General features: G+C 31.0%; 1 protein-coding gene across 1 annotated transcript in view; it reads left to right on the forward strand.

Annotated features, from left to right (window-relative positions):
* Window positions 1–230: 230 nt before the first annotated feature.
* Window positions 231–26086, forward strand: part of LOC100165619 (spectrin beta chain, non-erythrocytic 1) — a 59008-nt gene continuing 33152 nt past the window's right edge. Inside the window, exon 1 of the mRNA XM_029489758.1 lies at window positions 231–892. The gene's annotated coding sequence lies outside the window, so the exon portion shown is untranslated. The remainder of the gene's footprint in view (window positions 893–26086) is intronic.

A 26086-nucleotide genomic window follows, 5' to 3' on the forward strand; every position in this document is an offset into this window, starting at 1 on the left:
CGTCGCCGTCGGTGGGTGGGGACGCGGCGGGTGGGGACGCGGCGGCGGCGTAGACTGATAACGACCGCCACCACCGCTGCCGCCACGGCCGCCGCCGCCGCGCCGCCGATCGGAATGCGGCGGCGGCGGCGGAGTGTTAAGAATGCAACCGATTCAAGATGATCAACAGGTGCATGTGCGTGCGTGAGCGCGTGGTCTTGTGTCGTAAATCGTAATTCGTGGCCGCCACCGGTGCCGCCACTCGGGCAGTTCGTTCCCGTGCGCTGCTATTGGTGGCGCGTATCGTCGTGCGTCTACTCTACACGCTCTCTCGCGTTATCGGGTGCCGCCGTTTCCGAATAATAATAATATTAAATCCATTGATATTTTATTTAGACATAATAACACAAACGCACGACAAACGTATTTAAATAATATCAATACAGTGATTACCGTTAGGTATTATAATATTATAATACACGACGTTGTTGTTATTTACCGGAAAAATCAGTAGTTTGTTTTTGTTTTTCTTTTCATCTCGCTGCTTATCTCGCACGCCCGTTCGAATCGGCGACAGTTGTGTTCGAAGTGTGTTGTGTGTAGGTATAACCGTCCGCTACGCGCGCGCGCCTGCTCGCCGATAATGATGAAACAATAATAATAATATTATTATTATTATTATTATTATTATTACTACTATCATCGATTGTCGGCGACTTCACAGTTCGCGATCGTGCGCCGGTCTCGATCGATGGTGAATATTGTTGTCGTCGTACCTGTTATAATGACACGCCGCCGCGGTCTCTCGGGCCGCGCGATCTTCCGGATTCAGTAAATCGCGCTGTTTCGCAGGTGGTCGAGTGCGAGAAATCAAATTAAGCGGACGAGGATCCGACGAGATCCCGTTTTGGAGGTATGTAAACGTCCTGGTGGCGATTCGTTCACCACCATCACAATAACAATATACAAAATATAATATTATTATAAGTTTAAGAACGTTGTAAAGGACGTGATGCGTGCAAAGAGGGTACCCGCCCGAGCGCCATTATAGAACTCGCGGAGGAAGTATGCGCAGATTCGACCAAGGGCCGATGCAGATAAAAATATGTAGGAAGGCACTCAACACACGTGTGTTTGTTTACAGAAAAGATAAAGTCTGGAGATAATATTATACTGGATAATATACTATTATTTTAATCTATTATGTTGTTCGGTAGCCGTTTACCGTTACGTCGGTCGTTTACGGTCCATCCCGTCAAAGTCTCCGACACCGCCGAAGCAGTGTGCTCCGACCCGTGGGAAACTCGGTTTATCTGTCGACTTTCATCGTATAATATCGAAAACGTGCTAAACACTTTATCGCCGTCACGTGCCACCGTTGCTTATCGAATACATTAAATTGGGTGTTAACAAACCTCCCCAATTAGGCTAGGCATAATGTTTTAATAATACTATTAATATTGCCATTGCGTCGCCGGTCGAGGAACATTATTTTTAGGCCGTTACTACGGCACAAACGTATTCGTAGGTATAGAAAGTGTTCTCGGACACGATTTACACTATATTATAGTATAGTATGGTGTATAGTACAGCCGGCCGTGGAACGAAGCGTTTGAAAAGAACGGCTTACATATTATTATTTTGTATATTATATATATGTGTGTCGTGTGTGTGTGTATGAGTGTATGCAGTGGTTGGAAGTGGCGCACTACTTTTATTTTTTAGCAATGCAATAGTAACGTACCGCTTTGTTTCGGTAGCGTTTAGTTATAGCGACATAAAAATTTTCCATTGTAAATGGCGCAAATTTCGCTGCTTTTTACAACCATTAATTTGCACTTTCTAACTAATCAAACACTTCTATAAATTTATCCTAAACTAATATATGAGTAGGAGGTGCATTATAAATTTAAAAAAAAAAATTCACACATCCCAACAAATTACCGAAATTCCATTTCACATGAGATTTTCTTTTCTAAGCCCCTGGGCATATTAGATATTATTTTATCTATATAACGTCCGTCGCCCTAGATTGCACAACACTGACTATGAAGATGTAGCGAAGTTTTTTTTATTAGTTTTTAAATAGCGGCAGTGGTAGAGCACCACAGAAAAAGTGTAAGTATAATGTATGCAAAATTGCAAAATACAATTTAGTTATGAACAATACCAAATTATCATTTTTGTAGACCGAAATGTCAACGACGCGCGACGACGCGCGTATATGTGTGTGATTGTCCTCACATTGTCTATTCGTTGAATCGTATTTCGTCAGTGTTTGTCATTGAAATTAGGATACGACTTAAACGAATAGTTCGAATAGAGTTGGAAATAAAGAATTAAACGGCCTCAGGCCGGTCGCCGCGATGAAGTTCAAACGCACTATGTTCGCGAAACTAGCACAGTGATTTTTTCGATTTTTTTTTTTCGTTAAATTCGAAAACGAATTCCAGAGAAAATGATTTTCATTGCTGAATATTGCCACCGGACAAACAATTAACCGGAAACATGGTTCGAATAACTCGATATTTGCAACGATGTGGATGTATGTAATTACTCGTGAATTTTCATCATCCGAACACCAACAAATACGTTAATATATATCGTCATCATTGAGTATATATTATATTTACATATATATATATACTCGATGATATTATATAATATATTCCTATATGTCTAGTACCTACTTTAACATAACGGTAACTATGTTCGTTATCGAAATTTGCCATTTTACTGCGAGTGGTGTGGAAAAATTAGCGTAGGTAGATGAATATTATTATTCATAATTAGTACCTATTTAGTATAGTACCTCGTATTTTATTCGACGATATTTTATTTCATAATCGTATAAACGCGGTCGCGGTACCTACCTATACGTGTCGAACGAATATCATAGAACGAGGACTTTATTTCCATTAAATTTATCATTTGTCACATCAAATTTGTACAATGTTTACATGACCGCCGTGTTGTCATCCATGTGAACTCTGCCCTACTAAAGGTACAATACGGAATTCCACTGTTTAACAACAATGGAAGGGCTGGAGTGCCTTGTACAAACAAAAACAATTTCTTGTGCATTGCTGCAGCAGGTAAACGATGAGTATTAACGATTGGAATACACAAGCCCTGCCTTTCTATTGTTAAAAAATAATCATAATCCTTCGTTGTCGTCGTTCTTTTTTTAAACGTCTTTTACGAAGCTGCGGTCATCGTAATAATATATCTATATACTGCAGATTAAACTATCGTCGATCCCATTAAATTACTTTACGCGGCATGTGTATGCACTCGTGTTTTATTACATGTACCTATTGGGTCTTCTACGAGGTATATAATGTCCTTATTAACTAGTCCTAGACTTGTTGTTTGACACAAAACCAATTAATTTGACTTATAAGTTATAAGTACGGTATTGAAACTCTCGTCACATCGTTGACATTGTGTAAAGGTAGATGTATAATAGTATACAATATACACCGTACACTGTAGAAATGCATTTGTCATCTGTTCACGAAAACAAAACCAGTTTACCATTATAACCGCATTGCTGCGTTGCTGGAGCTGGACAGCATTCTGATTGGTGGACGGCTGATTTTGAAAGGAGAGAAAAACAACAGAGTTGAACTTCGGTCTAGTCGTCCATCATACACAAATAAAACCTTATCTAAACGCGTAACACTACACTCTCAGCGTTTCCCGTAAAACTTTCTTCGATCACGGGACGTGTTTCCCGTGTGAAATTTTTCACGATTTTAAAATTGCATTTATGTGCTGCGCTGACATATTTCTTAGTCGTTTGAAATGCACACGTATTTTTATTAAGCTATATAGTTCGATAGTATATTATATGTAGGTATAAAGTACCTACGGACAAAAAATGTAATTATATGTGATGTCAAATGACACGTTAGTGTTTTTTCTACCGTCCCCAGTGAAATGGATACGATATTTGTGCAGTTGAATATTAGTTGTTTATTTTAAAGAATTAAAACATTTATTTTTTGTACACAGCTATGACGATAATAATTAGAATTTATGAATGTATATAAATTGAGTGTGTATAATATATGTATATGCGAATCCGTTTAATACTCTGAATGGTTTCTGCTGGACATTCAGATGTTGTTTGATAAATTAAAAATAATGATAATGAAGCTATAGTATAATGAGCCGCAAGACAAGAAAACCTACTACATTATATCTTTAGCGGAGCAAAATATGTCGCCAATGTTTGCCATTAACCATGCTCGTTAAAAGCTTGTACAGTAATTTTAGTTCAATACAAACAGTAGTCTCTTTCGTCGTCTCTTGCTTGCACATTACTTGGGTAGGTTAGGTTAACTAGATTTTAACTAAATGGCGAGTATTAAATACTTAAGTTCAGTGAATCATTGAAAAAGTAAATGTAAATGTTCTTTCATGACGGGTGTTTAATAGAACATTAGTTAATTAATTTAACTGTGAAAATATCATCGTGATTACATCATTCTGTAAAACAAAAATGAAACTTTTTGTCGGTTGAATTTAATATTTTAACTAACAGCAATGCAAAGAGATAAAATCTAATTTTTATCAATTATTGTTCGATACTGCACATAAATTTTAATTTTTGATGTAATTATTTGAACACAAATAGAAAACAAAACTATGTTTAGTCATTCAATTTGCTCTCTTAAGTTTTTTTAATTCCCTCAGCGTTAGAAATGTTCTTTTTTAAGAACAAAAAAGACTTAGTATATGCTGATGACAAATTGTTACTTGCAAAACTTTAATCTTGTTAAATGACAAATAAAATATAGGTACTTGTTTTTGTTGAAGCGCTTTGGTATCTCTATTTTAAAATTCTATTCTACTGTTAAAAGGTATTCGTAGGAGACAAATATAAATTAACTTTATTACTGTAATAAAAACTGCAACTTATCTTAAGAGAAATATATAAGCATGATGAAACAAATGTCTTTCTAAAATATTGTTTATTCATAGTTTGGATATATTTTATACAAATAATTGCTATTTCTGCTGCTATAGTCCATACAACTTATTTTTCATCTTTTTTACGCGATGGAAATAATTATGGAACAACAGTAAGTTATTAATCTATTCTATTCTATATGTAATACCTATATAATATGTGGTGTTAATTGTTATATATAAACATAATACATTTAATTTCAAGTCCAAAAATATTTGAAAACTTTATACACAATAATCATTTATTATATACCTACATGGGTATACTTCCTAAAAATAATTATATATACAATATACATATAAAATTCAATTGCAATTGCTTTTTGTTTATGGCATTATTTTTATGTTTTCATCGGTGTCAATAACAATTACATAATTCAAAACTGAACAACAACCGATAACATTTATATTTCAAAAACGTTGTAGATACGAATGTTTCGAACGAATCCAGCTGCGAACAATATTAATTGGTTACATCCAAGTATTATTCAAACATTATGATATAGATATGGTCTCCATTGTTTTATAATCTAGCTCGAATATTGAACATATTAAAATTAAACAATTGATTTTAATTGAAAATGAACCTATAAGAAGAGATTTTAATTGCATTAATCTCAACAAATCTATAGATATTCTACGATCCACCAACACTACGACCAACGGGTACCCGCTGCAAAACAATATATTTTTAACATGAATTGCTTGTGTCATTTTCGCATCCAGAGAAAGTGCGGATATAGATTCTTGTTTCACTGACGTTGAACATTAATCACAGCGTTATTATATTTTTGTAGTAAATCATCTATCTTCACATAAAAAAGTATATTTATTTTTCATTATTTTTAATATTGGCGTATTCATTAAAATGTATACTAGATTGTATAAATACCCTTAGATAATTTATTTGAATCCAAAATTGTTAAATCATTTATGTACGAATTATAATATTATTTAAGCATTTACAAATAAATATCGATATCAAATTGTTCAGATGTTTAAAATAAGAAAAGATAAAACTTTTGAAAAAGGATTAATTCTCAAAAGTAGGTACTCTATGTCACTATTAGCCTAAAAACAAAATTTAATAAACCCGAATCACCATAGTTTTCGGGAAGTAAGTACCTACCTATATTTTTTTATGAATATTAATGAATTGTGTGTGGACACTAAAAGATAAAAGCTATAAAAAAAAGGTTCAATATTCTAGTGTAGGTACCTGTACACTTTTAATTTACTTTTTCCTTGACTGTTTGCTATACATGTAATCAATTATATGTGAAAAAGATAAAAGTAAACAAACAAAATGTATTCATTAAAATACCACGTTTATATGTACTTTTATTATTAATTATAAAGTTGACAAGTAATAATAACAAATTATTGCCCTAAACCTTATACATAACATAATTTGTTATAACCAATCATTTTAAGAAAAAATGATCCGAGATAACGTAAAAATGTAAAACATCTGTTCTTTATTATAAGTAAAATTATGAGAAATTATATTAACTCATAATGTCTACTTTCTATATTTTTACAGCCTTCAGAATTTTTAAGATTCAATATTAAATTAATATGTCAATAAACTCTATTAAGTATACTTGGCGGATAAAAAATATAAACGATAAAAAACTTGTCATTTAAATAATATTTATTTTCCATACGGTTACTTACTATGAATGAACAATAACATCCACTGATTAAATAACTGTAGAAATATTCGCCAATACGCGCAAAGTTAGGTGTGTGTATAATTTGATCATTCAAAGTGAACCGTAAAATGTATGGAACATCCACATTGAATATACATTAAACGTATATAAAATGATTCATTTATTTTAAAGGGCCAATTCATATAAAATACTTTGAATAATAACGTACATAGTACCTATATTTTAATGAACGTAAATAATGAAATATTCATAAATATTTATTATTTATTATCATTAAAATTTACATGATTTTATAATATCATAATAATATATTATAAAATAATTATACAAATACAAAATGCTTGTAAATTGTATTCATAATATTGTTATATTCTTCTCGAACACTCGAGAGTTGAGATACACTTAATAAAAAAAACTTGTTTATTGATTATTTCATATTTGGTAAAAATGTTATCATTATTTTTGGGATTAAAAATGAAAACGCAATAAGTTGTACAATGTTTTTAATTTTAATTTTAAGTAGGGAGAAAATATGGCTTTATTTATTTTATTGAGTTCGAACAGCTGAACTTTAATACACCTATAATAAATAATAGGTCAAAAGGCATGTTATTAATATTAATATATCTGTTTGTTTTAATAATTAGTCGCACGGGTATTAGGTCAACGTATTCATTATGAGTTATGGCTTATGACACAGAAGTAAATATAAAACTATTCAAATGTTTTATCCGCATCAAAAGTTTTATGGAAAAAATAACTTTAAAATAATAATTAGTAAAATACAGAGAACAATAATCATTATCAATTACTTGAAAGTTGTAACAAACTGTATTGAATATTAAAGGTAGTTAAAAAAATGTAAGTAAAATCATTTGTATACATAACCAATATTTTCAGATACATCCATATTATAGGTGCCAAAATCTAAACCAGCTAAGAAATAATTATTAAGTATCTGTAGAGCGGTGTCGTATTTTTATATGATTTGCGTAAAATAATATCTTGTAATTGCATAAATCACCTTACTCTGACAAGTTGGCGTTGTCTGTTGATGACGATTTATTTTTAAATTCTAGTTTCGTAATTAAGTACTTATTACAAATATATGTGATGCATAATGTATTTGTATACTCAGTTTATGTGTTAAATATGCGGCAACTAATCCGTAAGAAAATCTAAACAAAATTTTCTCAGCAATTTAAATTATAGGTAGTATCTTACCAACGCGTATTAACTGTCGTACGGCGTATTTTGTTTTGTAAGTTTTCGAATTATATCAAATATCTTGTATTTTAATTATCAAATGACGAAGGCGGAAGGACACACAATTCAATTAAAAACATTAATTTAAAGGACCGTAAAATTGTACCTAATTGAAATACACCTATATATATACCTGACCAGTTATTTAGGTATTTTATGTATACAATATATTATATATAGTCATATAGATGATAGGTGTATCACATTGATTTAGACGAACGTCATGCTCGATTTACATACTAGTATATTATATAGTCAACTGAATAATTGTATGTACATCTATGCGATATATACCGATTAGTTTTTTTTTTGCGAAGAAGTATTGCTTTCGAAAAACGATATTGATCAGAAATGTTTTTATGGCATTTCAAAAACCAATATCTATAATATTATAATTATTTATTGAACCATATTTTTCTTGATTTTACGTTTCAATAAATCACAATGAATGTACACTAGCTATATACAGTCTGAATATAATAATATTAGGTTTGTTGAAATACCGATTATTTACTACAATTTTCACATTTTCTGTTATTTAATAAATATGAGAAAAATCTAAAATAAAAAAGATTATGCATTGTACTTACTATAATTTTTACTTTCTAGTCATTTCTACTATATTTTATATTGTCTCAAAGAATCATTTAAATGTTGTATATTTTACAAATTCAATTATAATTATTGAAACTTCGTGTTCATTGGAAATACCTCGAAAAATACGTTCTCAAAACCCGTCGTGACTTCATACATACACTTACCTAGCAATGATGTGGTTCAATATAGGAAAAAATCATTGAACTACATGCAATTTATTCCACCGTACATAATGAATAAAATGCTAAATTTATTCGTATCGAAGTTTGATAAATTCATTTTTAATTTTAATATTGACAAAACGATACGGAAATTATGATTAATTTCTAGTACCTGCATGTACCTACTACACATTTTGAATAATTTATTTTTGAAGTAAATTCATAAAACAATGTATTGATTGTTTTTATAATTACAAGCTATAATTATACGTTTCTATAATAGTTAGTATAGAATATTATTTTATTGGAATATTGTTTTATGGATTAGAAATAATTTGCAATACTGTTATTAATAGCTTATGTTATGTATTAGGTACTATAATTATCAAGAAATATAAACAATAAATGTGAACAACTTTTTTATTTTGAAACTTATTACTTTGCAGCGTATATACTTTGTGTATAATATTGTAATTTAAAAATGTTAAAATTGCCTAAAATTTTTATGACGTATAAGTTAAAATTAAATTATCACTACTTTCTAAAAATCAGTTAGTATAAATATGAGATTGTAATAAATTATTATCGCTAACTGATGATAATGATATAACTAATATAATGTTATTTGAAATTATACCTTAATATTATTAATAATAATAATATAATACTATATTCAGATTACTAGAATTTTATTGGTGTACCTATTGTCACAAAATATTTTTTCTCAGTTTTTTGTAAAACACATTGTTTCATCGTGTTTTCGATAAATAAAAACAATTTGTAAGCCAACAACTTGCCGAAAGCCAAAAGCCGGAAAATATTTTACTTTTCTATAATTCGTAATAATTTTAAATAATGCATACGATACACGACTATCTGTTTTATCATTTTGTATGCAGTTAATTATACTAAAAAAAATATAAAAAGGTACAGTCTGAAAATCTTAGTATAAAAATATGTATAATGCGTACCTAAATAATATTATTTAAATAATTGATATAAGTTCATATATAGGTTAAGTAACTTTCACAAAGTGTATGAGTAATTTTACGAAATAGAAAATTCTATTTAATAGGTATTAAAATATGCACACCAGACATACGTTTAACCATTTGTTAAAAACTAAATCTAAAATATTGGATTACTATAATATGGACGTATATTGTATTACATGTATCTTGTATTCTTTTTAATTTGATTATTTAATTAGTGATGTTGCAAAACTATGAAGAATATCAATAATATAATACACAAATAATTACTTTTCAGATATTTACACATTATAATTACCTATGGATTTTTTTTTGTAATAATAAAGGTAGTAGGTACCTAGCGAGGTACCTAGGTAATATGTTATTCGATTAAAGCTCAAATCAAACTAGGTATATTAGTTGTAAAAATATCTATAAAAAAGGATTAATTTTATATGGGTAATATTCATGTTTTTTTTTACTGAATTTTCAATTTGTGTTTTAATAGATACAATTAATTAAATAAAAGGACGGTAAATATTGTACTATATAAAGATAATGTTAGAAATTATCAATATTGGTACTTTAATTTACGCCGTATTTATAAGGTTATATTATTGTGTTATAACTTTTTTTTTTTTTTTTTTAAAAATGGCGTTTATTGAAAATTTACAATCTGTACATTATATACAATAAGTAAATATGATAAGTATAACTAAAACAAAAACAATGGCTTTGAGTGATGTGTAGGAAGGCTCGCACTCGAGTCACCCTTTTACAGTGAAATTAGATTTTTATATGTATAATGTATAAATGTGTTTTATTGATTAAGAAGATCTCTGCACCAGTTTCATTTGAGACGTCTTGTAGGGTTGTCAGGAAGCATTTTTGAGGCCAGTTGTGAAATGAGGTGGTTGTGGTTCATATGGAGTTTCTCATGAAACCTTTTGTAAAAATTAGTGGCTGTGTCATGGATGGTTTTGATTTGGAGTTCATCGTGGAGCAATTTGTTCGTTACGTACCAGGGAGCTTTAGCAATGATACGGAGACAGATTGATTGAAAAGCTTGAATCGTTTGAGTATTAGATTTTTTGGCTGGGCCCCAGAGTATGATACCATATGTCCAAATGGGACGGAGGAGACATTTGTATATAAGAATTTTGTTTTGGAAGTTGATGTTGGATCTTAGTAAGGGCCTGAGTAGGTGAAGTCTGCTGTTTAACTTTTTTCGCTTGTCCTTAAGATGAGGATCCCAAGTAAGTCTTCTATCGAGTGTGAGACCGTGATATTTAACTTGGGTGCAGTGCGGAATAGTAGAGTTGTTCAAGGTGATCGGCGGGCAGTCTTGTGGTCTTAGAGAAAAGGTAATATGCGATGATTTGGTTTCGTTGATTTTGATCCCCCATTTGTTGAACCAGGACATAAGGGTGTTTAGGTGGGTTTGGATTTGTTGACTGGCAATATAACTTATATTTTTTAATAAAAAAAAAAATAATCGAAATCAAACAATTTTTAAGCATGTAAATCTACACTTGTTTTGATTCGTCAAAATAAAAATAAATATTACAATCTAGATAATTTTCCAACCGATTCAGCGCATTCCATGCAGATATTTTACGCAGTCCGTGTATTAACGCCTATCCTTGTTCATTTTATATTATGTATATTTACATGTATATACGAACACGTCGTCATAATAATAATAATATAACGTTCGTTTCCGGATTAAAATACAATTTTTCAATGTTTCGTTTTCGCCCGGCGCGGGTTTGACGACACAATCAGAATTTGCACGTCCGAAACTCGTTTTGGACTATGCAATTTCAACGAAACTGCTGGCCCGCAGCTCTACGCATCATTATAGCTGTAGGCACCGTAACAACGACGACTGACGAGGGATCCAGCACCGGTACACCTTTATAATATTATAATATACTATTTAATACCATAGTTTTGGGAGCACGCTGTACACATAATATTATATTATATTATATTATACACCGTCCTACCCGCACTGATTTTCTATTTACTCGATATTAAAAAAATAATACCTATATATTATTATTAATTATTATTATAATTATAACATAGACCGAATTATTGGTTACCTACCGCGGTAGTCGACGAGATACGGATCTGCAGTTGCGTATATATTATGGTATGTATCCAGTTCGAGAGTATAATATCATGAGCTCTATGCAGAAACCTGTGAAACGTGCTCTTGTTAGAACATCACATATACCTAGACTCTTGGTCCTAGAGGTATCCACGTCACACTGTATATTATAATATTATTATGACGACGACTCGGTGTATATAAATAAAAAAAAAAAAATCGAAATTTCCGTACTTACACGCATCGCGGTGTATATAATGTAATTATATTAGCACACGTGGCGTCTCGTACGTATATAGACTTAGAGCAACATAATATACAGGGCGAGTAATCATAAACATAATCCCCCTCTTTTTCTCTCTAATAGTTAATACTGAATTTATTTAAACCATGGTGGTGGGAAATTTTAAGTAGGTATACTTAATGACCAGATTCTCAAATAGTTACTCTAATTATCTTCTTACCACTTGTAGTATTTTTTAAAGTGATACAAACTTATTTTTGTATATGAACAATTTTGATGGAATTAAATTAAGAAATGAAGGATTAGTGTCTATAAGTTACTAATCTGTATACACATAGGTATGGAGGATAATACAATTGTAATTTATAATGGTTTTCACAAAATTAAAAATACTTCATGTCTACAGTTTATTATACAATATTCAGACAATTTTTACAAATCATTAGATTTTGATACATTAATAATTATCATTAATACATTATCTTCTAAACTTATTATCATGGATTATTATCCTGGGTACTTAAATTTAAATTACTCAGAAACTACCTATACTCGTTTGAATTTCAATTTATACATTGAGCTTGTATACATTATCATTTTCAAAAAAGTCATCTTATTAATAATTTACAATGAAAAAGTGTAATTCTCATATGAAAAAAAAGCATATTACTTAGCACAGTACCGCCCTAAAAAAAAAAATACATTTTTTATCGTTCTTTTCTAAGTTTTTTACTTGTTTCAATGACAACGTACATTTTTAATTTCATATTGCAAAGTCGTCGTAGTACCTCCGCTGGGAGGCCTCTACACTCCGTCCGGTCTGCCTTTTTATTTTTTTTCTATTTTTTTAACACTGTCATCAATTGTTCTTATTGTTCATATTTTTGTAACAGATTGAATAAAAAATCACATAAAAACAAAAAAAAAAAAAATATTGTAAAGTAGAAAATTTTTCTGTGAATTTTTAACGTATTTAAAGTTTAGATGAGTGACACAGGATACCTAGCAAAATGTTGACCCACTATACCCAGTAACTTTCTATTACAACTGAGTAACAACTAATGTAACTATATTCAGCTAGGTACTTGTTCGACATTTGATTTGTATGTATCGAAATTTTCTGAGTAATATTCTGTTTCGGAATATGAAATAAAATTGGCACGTTGTCATTCGAAAGAGTAAAAACTTTTTAAAACTTTTAATCATAAAAAATAGTAAGAATATGTTATTGTTTCAACAATTTTGAGATAACGACTTTTAAAATAATAACCCTGTGTGTGTATATAATTTATTAGTACCTATATAGGTTGTGTAGGTATACACACGCCGCACAGCGATTCACATATACCTAATTAAATCGACCGAAACTATATATATGACCATGCAGTATAATACAGGTGTAGGATAATACTCGTATTGTTAATAATCATATTATTTATCATCGATGCGATCGACATAATATTATTACTATATAATATATATATTATCAACAATAATCATTTTTGTTTTAATCTTTGCGTGAATATATCTGTTATAATCGTACATCTATAGCAACGCGACCGTTATAACGTATAGGTATACCGCCATCCATGGAGCCCGATGACGATATATTATCATATGTATGCAGATAAAATATAATACTCTCACTGTGCGGGGGTGACGTCGTAACGTGGGTCGGATTTCGCGGACATGGTCCGACTGTGTATATACAATGGTATAACCATGTTTGCATACAATTATTATATATACACATATATATTATTATTGTTACTATACGGTACCAGAGTTAAGGTAGGTATATGTATCTAAACATAACGAAAACGTTATAAGACGCTCGCGGTGTCTCCGAGAGAACCGAACCGGTATATACGACTATACGAGGGATGTAACCTATATAATATCTTATATATTCATACGTATTTTGCGGTTGCTTATAAAGCGGTCGCAGTATGTAGGCAAGAGGAATAAATAATATGTATAGGATATGATATTCATAATATGCGTGCATTATATTATTATTATATAGGTATCATCTCTGACGTATTTTATTACCGTCTCCGTCTCTAAACTTGCAAACGTGTAAAAATACATCCACGCAGATCGGTCGTAAAGTGTTATAGGAAGCCGTGGTTATACATACACAACTAATACGCCTATCATACATAAATGAAACCCTTGCGTCTAAAATATTTTGAAAACTTCTCGGGTTCTCAAAAACTAAAATGTGTGTACCTATACAATTTTGTTTGGGAAAAGCAAACAAATATTAACGTCAGTACTATCGTGTAAAATATACGCATGAAACATTGCTGAATTATAATTTTGAAATTGCTGTACAATACAGCATATTATATTATCATATGTCACTCGTGAACTCGGAATTTTATCAAAGACTCGCATTTTGTCTCGTTCCCCTTGAACTTTGAGTTGTATAGGTACCGACGATACGCCTCCGAGAATGTAATTATGTTACGTTTTTTTTTAATCAGCGTTTTTCAGCTTTCGAATCCCGCTACATGGTATTTCCAATAATTATATGTACGATCGACGCCCGTGTGAATATTGGCGAACGCGCGAAACGGAAACTGTAAATGTCCGTGTGTTTGTAATGTGTGTACATATCACAGTTTCTTATGCGAAAAATATTATAAATTATTAAAGCGTTTGTGAGTTATTACGATACGTTTCAGTCATACCTATAGAATATATATTATTTATATTATATTATAATGCGATGTAAAGTCGACCGACAACGGCGTCGCATCGCGGGCTTTCCTAGCGCGTATGTATAGGTACCCAAGAAAATGTACAGTGCATTATATATACGTTGTGTTCAACTAAATCTAAAAAATATTAATCTGACACACGTGGCGTCATAATGATGTGACACGCTTTTTAATTTCATTTCAATCGTGCCACGATTTACTATACAAATTTTAAATTATAATAATATAAGTACAACAACGTACATAATGTATGGTAATATAGATCATGGCGGTGGCGTAATTATACATACGAATACGTATAAGGGGATGAGCGGCACCTTGGCTTCAAGCATTCGGATGGACCGGCGGCAGCCCGTTATTGATACCTAACCTAACCTAACCTAACCTCTTGTATATTCTTACATTTTGATTTGTAACAAAAGTAATTTTTAGTAAGTAACATTTACTAGGTATATACCAAGTAATATTTACTAACAACAACAATATATGTAATTCCTTATTATGTCGAGAGAAAAAAAATAGTTATCTCCGATTTCCTACGGCCCGCACAGCAAGGCGAGTGACGGGTCTGCAATGTACAGCCGACTGAAATATTCTCTGGCCAAAATATGTCGTGCTCCTGCAGGTATATAATATAATATAGGTAGGTAGTTGATGACAATATTATTATTTTATACGTATTATGTGGTGTACACCGCAACACACGGACGGACGTCTGATTTCGCGACGACGAAGGCAAAGACAACAACAAAATAATAATATTACGATCTCGGTGGTATGTGTGTATATATATATTGGCGAGTAAAAAAACCTTACACACAGGTCATGGAACCTGTTGTATGCGTGTGCGTGCGTGCGTTCTTGCGTGCGTGCGTGCTCGTACCTATATATCTATGTATTATATATATATATATATATATGTTATATACATATATATATACACACTATATACTCTCTACTACCTATATTAATACTCTCTTGCCGGCGCGGGCGTCACGATTATTATTATTTTTATATCTATTTTTTTCGTCGATATTTTGGGAACCAATTGGACAATAATATAATATTATTATAATATGTATCCACGCGAGTATAGGGTACCTAATAATATAACTATTATAATCGGCTAATCGGCACATCGGGAAAAAAAAAGACGTCGTAGGCACTTACACGACTGCGGGCAGCTCGCGCGCACACATATTATAATATCGTAATAATGATATGTATATATATTATTATTATTATTATTACTATATTACTATTACCACTATGTACCGCGCGCGGCGTCGTGTGTATCGTAAAATATGATTTTAATTTCCGGGCAACCCGTCTGCGTGGAATGCAGATGTGGCGGCTCGACTCCCGCGGGCTGCGCGCACGTCCTCTATAATATAATGTATCCCCCTACCCGGTTATATAGGAATCAACTTACCGCGTTATACACACATCACCGGCGATCCAACCGCACGCGGCGACTGTGGCGTGGAAACGACCGAGACGGCCAGCGAGGAGGTTTAAGTACATATAAGTACCACATACATATACTATACATAACATATACCCATAGTATGTGTATATAATATGATAACGACCGACCCCCTCGAGAAATCCCCGCAAAGTGTCTAATTAGTGTGCCCGGTGCCGCCGGTCGGTCGGTCGGTCGGTCGGTCGACCGGTGACCTTGAAATCGTCGCAGCCACAAATTATATCGTGTGTGCCACCGCTACGATTTTATTATTATTATTATTTATTTTTTTTTCGTGTTACGATTACCTTTTTTTTTATTTCGACAACAGGACGAAAAAACCGACCACTATTGTCTTTTGTATATATGCTGCTGCTGCTGCTGCTGTTGCTATACACTCTATATATCGGCCTCAGTAGCCGCTCGCAGAGCATAATATTATTCATCGCATGCACCGCACAATCGGCCGACGATAGGTCCAAGGACGTTGGGTTTTTCGATATAATTATGACGTCTTGCGTCGCCGTGGACCGCGGTGACGACGGCGGCCTTCGCGAAAGCTCCTATAGTGACGACGCGCATCGTGGGGTCCGACGCACTATATTATATATTATAATATTATTACGAGAATATTATACGATCGTAGATCATAATAATATTATACTATTATAATGCATATATTGCTATACATCATTAATGCACGTGCGTCTAACCCGACTGCGCTCAGCTGTACCAGACGGTTTTTTTTCCTTTCCGCCGCCGCCGCCGTCGCGTCTATATTCGTCCGCGGGTCCGTATAACAGTCCCCCACGCACGGCGCCGGTGCGACAAGTCGACGATGAGTTTTATTGCATATCGGTATTATATAATCATAATATTTTTTAAATTATGCGTATTACGTACCCGTCTGATCTTACAAATCACCTCTATATCATAACGATAATTAATAACGATTTACAGTGCGGATCGCGTATTCTAATTTGCAAAAACGACGCGAGTATTCCAGTGAGTATAATAATATAATATTATAATACTATGTACTCGTACACAATACTTTATATCCATCCGCTTCCGTTGCGCGCCACTCGCGGATAATAATATTATTATTGTTCTGCGTTTAACCCGATTTCTGACCGTATGGTTGTGATATAGCTGTATAATACTACAGTATAATATTATTTTAAAAAAAACCTGCGTTTACACTATAGGGACACCGTGTACACTTATAATACGTACCTGTACGCGCAAAATTATTGCCATTGTTAACGCAACTCGACCAAATTACAGAATTCGTATAGACTCGCGCCCGTCCTTGACCTTATATACGCGGGCATAGTCGTGGAAGGGGAGGGGTCGTGTATGCGTTACACACGCGTGTATAATAATATACGTCATGTATATTATTTGCTAGAAAATAATATTTTTTTTTACCTATACGTTGTTTCCGTGTCTGAATATTATCCCGCTCTTTTGAAAATAAAACAATAACGACTCGGAACACGTGCACGAAACGAAACGTTTGAGACTCCGAATTATTTCAAAACTTGGTGCGATTTGATGTTTCGTCTACGCGTACCTACCTACCTATAATAGTACTAAATACCGATTAATTTGTTTCTCAATCAGAATCGTTAACAAATATTATTATTATTAATAAAACAATACCTTTGAAGGAATGATTTTTTAACTGTTTATTCATGATAAGTGATAACCATAAATATATATTGATGAATGCGTCTCAACAAACAATGCACAAGTACCTAAAAGCAAACAAGATTATTTTAATTGCAATTGCACATATTGTGTTTGGTTAGGTAGCACTGACAATATAAAAGCCTTAATCAACTGATTAAACAAAATATATAATTGTTTTTGCTTAATTTGTGTAATACCATGTATAACTTATGAAGTAACACCTTAATTTTGTAAGGGATTTTACACAGAATTTATACACAAATGGAATCTATATATACCATGATTTTATAAACGTATTAGCTGCAGGTATCTGTAATCTGTTAATTTAAATTGTAATTTTATTTGTAAATTGTATAATTTGTAATACATATTTGAGTAAGAACCTACGCTTAATTGTTGAATAAGTGGGATGTAATTTTAATCGCTTATTTGTTATTTTATTGCCTATACATAAAGACGCTCATATTAAAATCAAATAAATCAACTCTAAATTGTGTATTCATTTTTATTTATCTTATTTTATTACAATTTGATTTATGTAATACACGCAGCATACCTAATTTCATGATAATTTAAATTAATTTCAGCATAAATCAAATCGTGTAGGTATAAACGCAAATTAAATAAGAATGTATAAAATTGTATTTGAGAATATTATTTTTTGTCACAACACTATATTAGGTCATACCTATAACTGTTTAGTTGTTAAGTTCGGTACCTAATTACTAATTGCAAATTTGTTAAGTAAACTCATTAAGGAAAAAGTATTTTAAAGTATATTCTAGGGTATTCTTGTATTTTTTGGGTTGAACAAATAATATTTGAAATTTCTAATAATGTATTTGGCCTAAGGCGTGACGATTTATACTTTTATTCAATAAAAATGTAAGTAATTTCATAACTATTAGTTATTCAATTAGTGTCTACTTTCTTTAAACATCGATTCATTATTGACAATACAATTTGTAAAATTCCGTTTATCTTTAATGTTTAATTATTGTTTGTTTGGGAATTGAATTAAACTGTCTATATACTAGTACCTACCTATTTCACATTCTTTAAAACCATGAGTGACAAAATAATATCTCACAAATCACCTGATGAGGAACAGACAGATACCAATTTGCAAACAATTATAATCGATTAAAATTCCTGAGTTATTATTGAATATTTTGGATTAAATTTCACCAACGTAAAAGCAATAAATAAAACACTTGCCAAGTTTTTGTGCCAAATAAGGTATTTTGTCGCATTGTCTTAACCAACATTCTAAAGTGGTATTATAGAACTATTAGTAAAGAAAGCACGTTAAATAGTGGGTTTCGAATTACATACAAACGTATACCTAATATAAAAATTACATATTATTTGAGTTAAATTCGAAAGTCATACAAAAGAAAAACGTAAACTAACACAATTAATATGATTTCTAAAAATTACGTTTCAAATTTATTGAGCTTTGTAAAAATAATGCAAGTCTTATATTTACTCGTCAAAGCAAAATCTTTGGATATTTTACCTATAACATTGTATATAGATATTATATAAATATGTATGAATTTTCCAAAAATTCAATGAATAATACATTTTGTTTTAGGTAAACAAGCAATTAATTATTCAAAATTATCATTTTTAGTTCTCAGAATACATTCTGCTTTGTAGATAGGTACTTATAATCAAGTTGTGTAGGAAGTGCAAAATTTGTCTTTTATAACTGTATAAACTTTTTATCTCTAACTTTGGTATGTTTGGAAATATGTTAATGCGAAGTTTCTGACTTGAGTGATTTATATATTCCTTCTTTTACCGTATTTCTTATTTGTTCAGTTTAATTTTGTATAACATACGTATATGCTTGTAAGAAGGATTAATGCAAGATAAGCCTATACAAAAGTAAGTTTTATCAGTTAATTTTACAACTTTTTATGTAGGTACACACAATAAATGGCAATAAGCAATTCACTCGACTGAGCATAAAAATGACGTGTAAACGATTGTAAAACCTACATTTTATTTTACAATTCAATTCTATCGGTATGTTAATTAACTAACGTGAAATCCACTCTAAATCCAACTAGGTTATAATGTACATTTAATTGGGTGTCCGTTGTCCCTTATCGTTTGTTCCCGTCAATAGCTAAAGGTATTTTTGAACTCAGATTTTTGAAATATAAATATAATAAAATATAACAGTGTTGGTTATTTTTATTATATTATATTTTAAAATAATTAATTGTTCTACACAATGTTTTACTATTTCTTTATTATATTGTGTCTATTGACTATTATCTATATATAATTTAAAGAAAATTAAAATTCTATCATAATTATATTTTCGCAGTGTGTATACCTATTATATTAACTATTGCTAAAATATTTAAAATAACTTAATGACTAATAATAATAATTATAATAATACCTAAATAATCATTACAATAATTTTATGGAAATGTCTGTATACTATATGACTATTTGGCACTGATATCACGTGTAGGATCCACTGAATATCCTACAATCCATAAAAAAAAACAATGTAATAAAATTAACGTTTAATTGCTATAAAGAAAATAGTATTATTATATAATATTGTCTCATATTGAGCACCTAAATAATAGAATAATTATGTTAAAATAGTATGAACTATTGTATACAATTATTATTGTACACCGATTTCTATGATTATACAAGGTTCATACTTCATATTGTATAATATATAAATATTAATTCAAGTCTATTTAATTTCCATGATTCCTATGCAAGAACAATAATGCGTACAAAGATAATATTATATAATATAATATGTTATAAATTATTTTTTATCGTGGTCGACCATTGCTATTTAATATTTTTGAGTATTTAGTTCGTTATACATTTTGTAAAATGTGTTTTTAAGAATGGATATACGTGCAGGAGATATTATGTTAAACATTATTATTTTTTTTTGTACACTCTGGACATCTGGTTATCACAGCGATCACATAAAAAACAATCTATAGATCACGTGTTATATCTGTACCAATTATTTTTAAAAAATATATTTTTTCATAAACAAAATTAAAATGTCATATAATATTTCGAAATCTATTTGATTAAATCTCGAACACTGAATAAAACGTATTTTAAATATAAACAACTTTTAAATGTTTCTCAGATATATAGAGGTAAGTACCTACAACCTAATATATTATAGTATATTGCAACTGATTTATTCATAGTAATTATTATATAAATACATCATAATTAGTATTTAGATTATAATATTTTAATGAACTTCTAATTTTCTTCACTTATTCTCTTTTATTTTCAAATAGATTTTGAGTTTTTGTTTCTTTTTTTTTAAACAATTAATATAATATTTTTTTACCTTCATTAGTTGATATATGCATGATCAACTATACGATGCGTTCTGATAGCATTTACGCTGCGAATGTACAACAATATTAAAACTTTGAAGCTATATTTATGAACATTACATGTTTGGCTTACCGTTTAAATGTCAAAAACTTTTTGTCTATATATATTCTAAAGTATATTATAGTACAATTAATTATAATATATAGGTACAAATTTAGTTGATATTTATTTAGTATGAAAATATACTTATATACGATCTACAGTTAGTATATATATGGACATGTTTATTAATATAACATAATATAATATATATATAACCTACCTACCTATATGTATTTTTTTTTATTGTACCTACTTATTAAACGTTTGAATGTTACAAAATGTAGGTAGGTATAGTTATGTATTATTTTCATTATATATTTATGTCAATACCATATCTAAAAATGTTAAGTACATTATTAATATTTTTTATTATGAAAAACATATTTAAAAATCATATAATCCATTGGTTCATGCCATACCTATACATTATTAAAACAGTAATAAAACAAACTTGACGCTTATAACTTTTTACTTATTAAATACCGCGTATACTGAGACACTTGTTTAAACCAAACTTTTTTTTTATAAAACGTTTTCTTGTTATACTTTATAATATACTTCTTTATTTAAACTCTTATAATAATAACAAAATGTGCTGTATGAATGTAAATATAATATGATATAATGCTATTATATGAACCATTAGGTATCCTATATAATGTTAAAAAAAATAAATAAACAAAGATAAAATAAAAACGGTGGACTTTTATTTATGAACTTAGGAGTCATCATGTTTTAAGTATGAGTTGGTTTTCAAAAAAAAGAAAATAATAATAATAAAATGGTTCAACTATTATTTATTTAGAAAAATTTGCAATATTTAGTTTTATCTGCGCGCAAACGCTATGATATAAATGTATAATAACGAAATATAACGTAAAATTAAAACGTCGTTTATACGACCGCGTCGACTGAGTAGCAGTGAGGTAGGATTATTAGATTACTTATATCAAGGTATAATAATATGCTGCGTAAAAGACTAATAATAATATAAAGAACGAAAAAAAAAAAAACGTCTCCTCGGACGTATTTGTGGCGAGGGAAGTCGGGTGCGGTCCAACGCGACGATCCTTCGGTAGTGAAAAAAAAAACGGAAAAGTCGGTTTTTTCTTCTCTTTATTACCACTTGACAGTAGGCACTGTTACTATGTAATATAAATATTTAATATACATATATACTGACTGGTATTCAAATGGCGTCCCGTTAAATATAAAAGTAAAAACACACGATATTATATTAAATTCACCCCGAGGATTTGGGTTCGTGTTTTAATACAAATTGGCACTTACAATTATAATTTATGACCATTGTCGAGAGGACAACTATAGTCTATAATATTATGTCGTCGTACTCTGCAGCGGTCAAAGTGGCAGTGGTGCAGTGACATGACTTTTATTCGTTTGCATAATGTTATATTGTCATCGTAACACTTAAAAATTATCTTTAAAAATATAATCATCCCTCTCTTGCGTCATATAGTGAATTGTATTATAATATTTTTGGAGAGTTTTGACCGGGCATGCATAATAATATCAAGTAGTATTAAAGTGATGCAACAATTAATTTTCTTCGGGTACCTATTCGCAAGGTATATTTTGTATATTATATTTTGTAATTTATCATCTCTGCTGTCCCGAAATTGGAATTATTGAAAATTGAGAAATTCGAGTAATGTAATGTACCGTATTCGTATTCCCGTCGCCCGACATTATGCTTATTTTAATCCACTTTTTGGACCACGTGCGGCCGAGTGCAAAACGCTGTTACGTTACAAATTCGCAGAAAAACGTACACACGAGCGCGCGCTCACGATCACTCTCGCTCGCTCCTATCGGCTATGTGTGTGTAATAATAATGTTATATAATAATAACGCCTCGGTCACATGTCCGACAGATGTTGTTGTTTTTATTTTTAAGGGTGGCGACGACCACCGCCATTACGTGTATAATATTATATTATACGAACGAGAGCGCCGCGGTGTATTAATAAGTCGAACATTTTTGAAAACCGACCACCGTCACGACGACCGAGTCCGACGTGTGCGGATGTGCAGTGTAGTGCGTACGGAATATAATATAATAATATATATTATACAATTTTATGTGTTATATTTTATTTATATACGAGTGTTGTATATAAACCGGACAATATTCGGACAGAGTGTGGCGAAAATTGTTGCACGTACACGACACACAAAGATGTGAACCTAAACGTTATCTGCGCGCGCCGATTGCTACTGCTGCTGTTTTATGTATAGGATCTGTGCGTGTTTACAGTATTACGTCGCATTTTTGTCGCAGGTAGGTTGATAAGTATATAGGTACCTATATATACAATATATTATATTATATAGGTAATAGAATATTATGCATACTGTAAAAAATAGAGTGCCTGTATTAAATCATTTCGATGATCGTGATTTCGACGATCATGGTAAAATGTAATACAATTCCGCGCATATTGGGTATATATACCTACTTAATATCATGTGTACATAAATAAAATATAATACAACTCTTATGTATATATATATATATATATATAGATATATAGGGTGGGGTTTATTCAGACCTTGTGGAAAAAAAATCATATTTGAAAACAATTTTGGAACCGCTTAGACTAAAAATAATAACACGCGACATTTCACTCGTGATGGAACTCCTGAGTACAAAAATTATAATATTTTGAACCGTCTCTGGAAAACATTTTATCGTTTGAGCGCATGTTAAATACTATTTTGGAAATATTTAGTTTGGTATTACTAGTCATAAACTCGAATTATATTCCATATTTGTATATTAGCACACAACAATTAATATTTTATACCTAAACGATATAAACGATAGATACTAACAATTGTCATTTATTTATTTATTCAACAACAATTAACACCATAGCTTTTATAAATGTTAATATACAAATAACAAGTAATATAATGTATGTAGGTAAATACATATATAATAATAATTAATAACGAGATTAAAGCAATAAAATACTGTTTAAGTAAAATAAAAGGATGGATCCAAATTAGCTAGTAACATGCAACGACGGATTGGTTGGTTGTATATAAGAATTAAATGTTGGATGCGAAATGAAACAGTACAATGTGTCATAGGCGTGTTCAGACTTTGGTGGCCGAGGGGGCACAACAAATTTTTAAAATGTGAGACCTATTTTTTTTAGAAATGAAGAAACATTCATTTTTTATGTTACAAAATTCACAATGGTAGGAATATTTTTTAATTAAGTTCAAAAAGTATAACCTTTGTCAAAACAATAAAAATACATTTAAAACTAAATTAAAAACAGATACATAATGAAGTAAATTGTTGATAAAAATAAAGTACTTATGCATTATATAATTATTAGGTATAATACTATGGTGTGTTACCACTCCCTAATCTCACGATTCATGTTAACCTTTTATTATTAACGTATCAAACCTACTTATTGTACAAAAATAAATGTATAGATTGTAGATTTTTTTCAATAAAAAAAAAAAAAAAATTGTATATGATGATAATATAACCACTAATTAATAAATGCGTAACTAAATAAATTACAATAAATTAAAATCTATAGGTACTTGCAGGGTACCGTACGACTTTTTTTTATCCTAGCTATTTTGTTGGAGGCACAGTCTGCCGGGGGGGCCAGTGCCCACCAGGCCCCTCCCGTAAACACGCCTATGCAATGTGTGATGCAAGATAGTGCTTTAAAATCAAACTTGAGATAATTCGTAACAGAATCGATTTTGGGTATTTGCACATTTTTAATAAAAGCTAAATTAACTTCATATAACTATATACGATCGGTTAAAGAAACTATAGGCGCAAATGTGCCTACACAGGAGCGTATACCTAATTATGAGGCAATCAATTTTATGAAAATAGCTGACAAACCTCAAAAATGTACGTTGGACTCTATCAAATTGACAAGAAGTAGTAGCTGCATTACTGTCCCGGAGGACAGAGCCATATTCTTGTATTAGTTGTATATAAAGCTTTTAGAGGTGTGGAAAATTTGAACTAATTTTCTCCTAATTTAATAAAACCTAAGGTTTCGAGTGTCTTGCAACAAGCACTTTCAATGTGTAGGTTAGGACTAAGCGTAGGAGTAAGGATGAATCCTAGATAACGGACTGAGCAGTTTAGAAAAATAGATCGTTATAAAAAAGAACTGTACCTAACACATTTTTGACAATGTCTTGCGCATTTAACACGAAGAGTTGAGAGTTCTTTATAATAAAATGGATCGCATGTACATTTTAATAGTGAATGTGCTTTTTTAAAACAAAAGATTTTTTACTTCTTTATAGTTGCCCAGGATGGGAAAGTGGATTTAACAAAACGTGACGAAGGAATATAATGCTGCGCGCGTTACCCGGTTATTTTAGCCAAGGTTTCCCTCGGATTTCCCGTGGTATATAATATTTAATTGCAATAAATCCTTATTTCTAAACAAAGGTCGGTAAAGTTGCAAAGGTGTATGAAACCGTCTATATTCGTTCGAGGGACCTGTGAATAATATAGATGACTTTTTACATCCTACCTTGATCCGTGGCGTAATCCTCGGGAAACGGGCAGTACGTGTCCGTCGGGTAGGAGGTGATCAAGACTCGTTTCATCACTGCACAACACTATATTATAATACACACTCGCAAAAGTTGATCATAGATTGAGATTCGTTGCCAAAATTATAATATATGTTTGGAAAATTCAAGTAAAACCTTTGTAAAATATAGTAACGTGTGAC

Source organism: Acyrthosiphon pisum, chromosome A2, assembly GCF_005508785.2.
Source record: "Acyrthosiphon pisum isolate AL4f chromosome A2, pea_aphid_22Mar2018_4r6ur, whole genome shotgun sequence".
Taxonomy (NCBI): Eukaryota; Metazoa; Arthropoda; class Insecta; order Hemiptera; family Aphididae; genus Acyrthosiphon; species Acyrthosiphon pisum.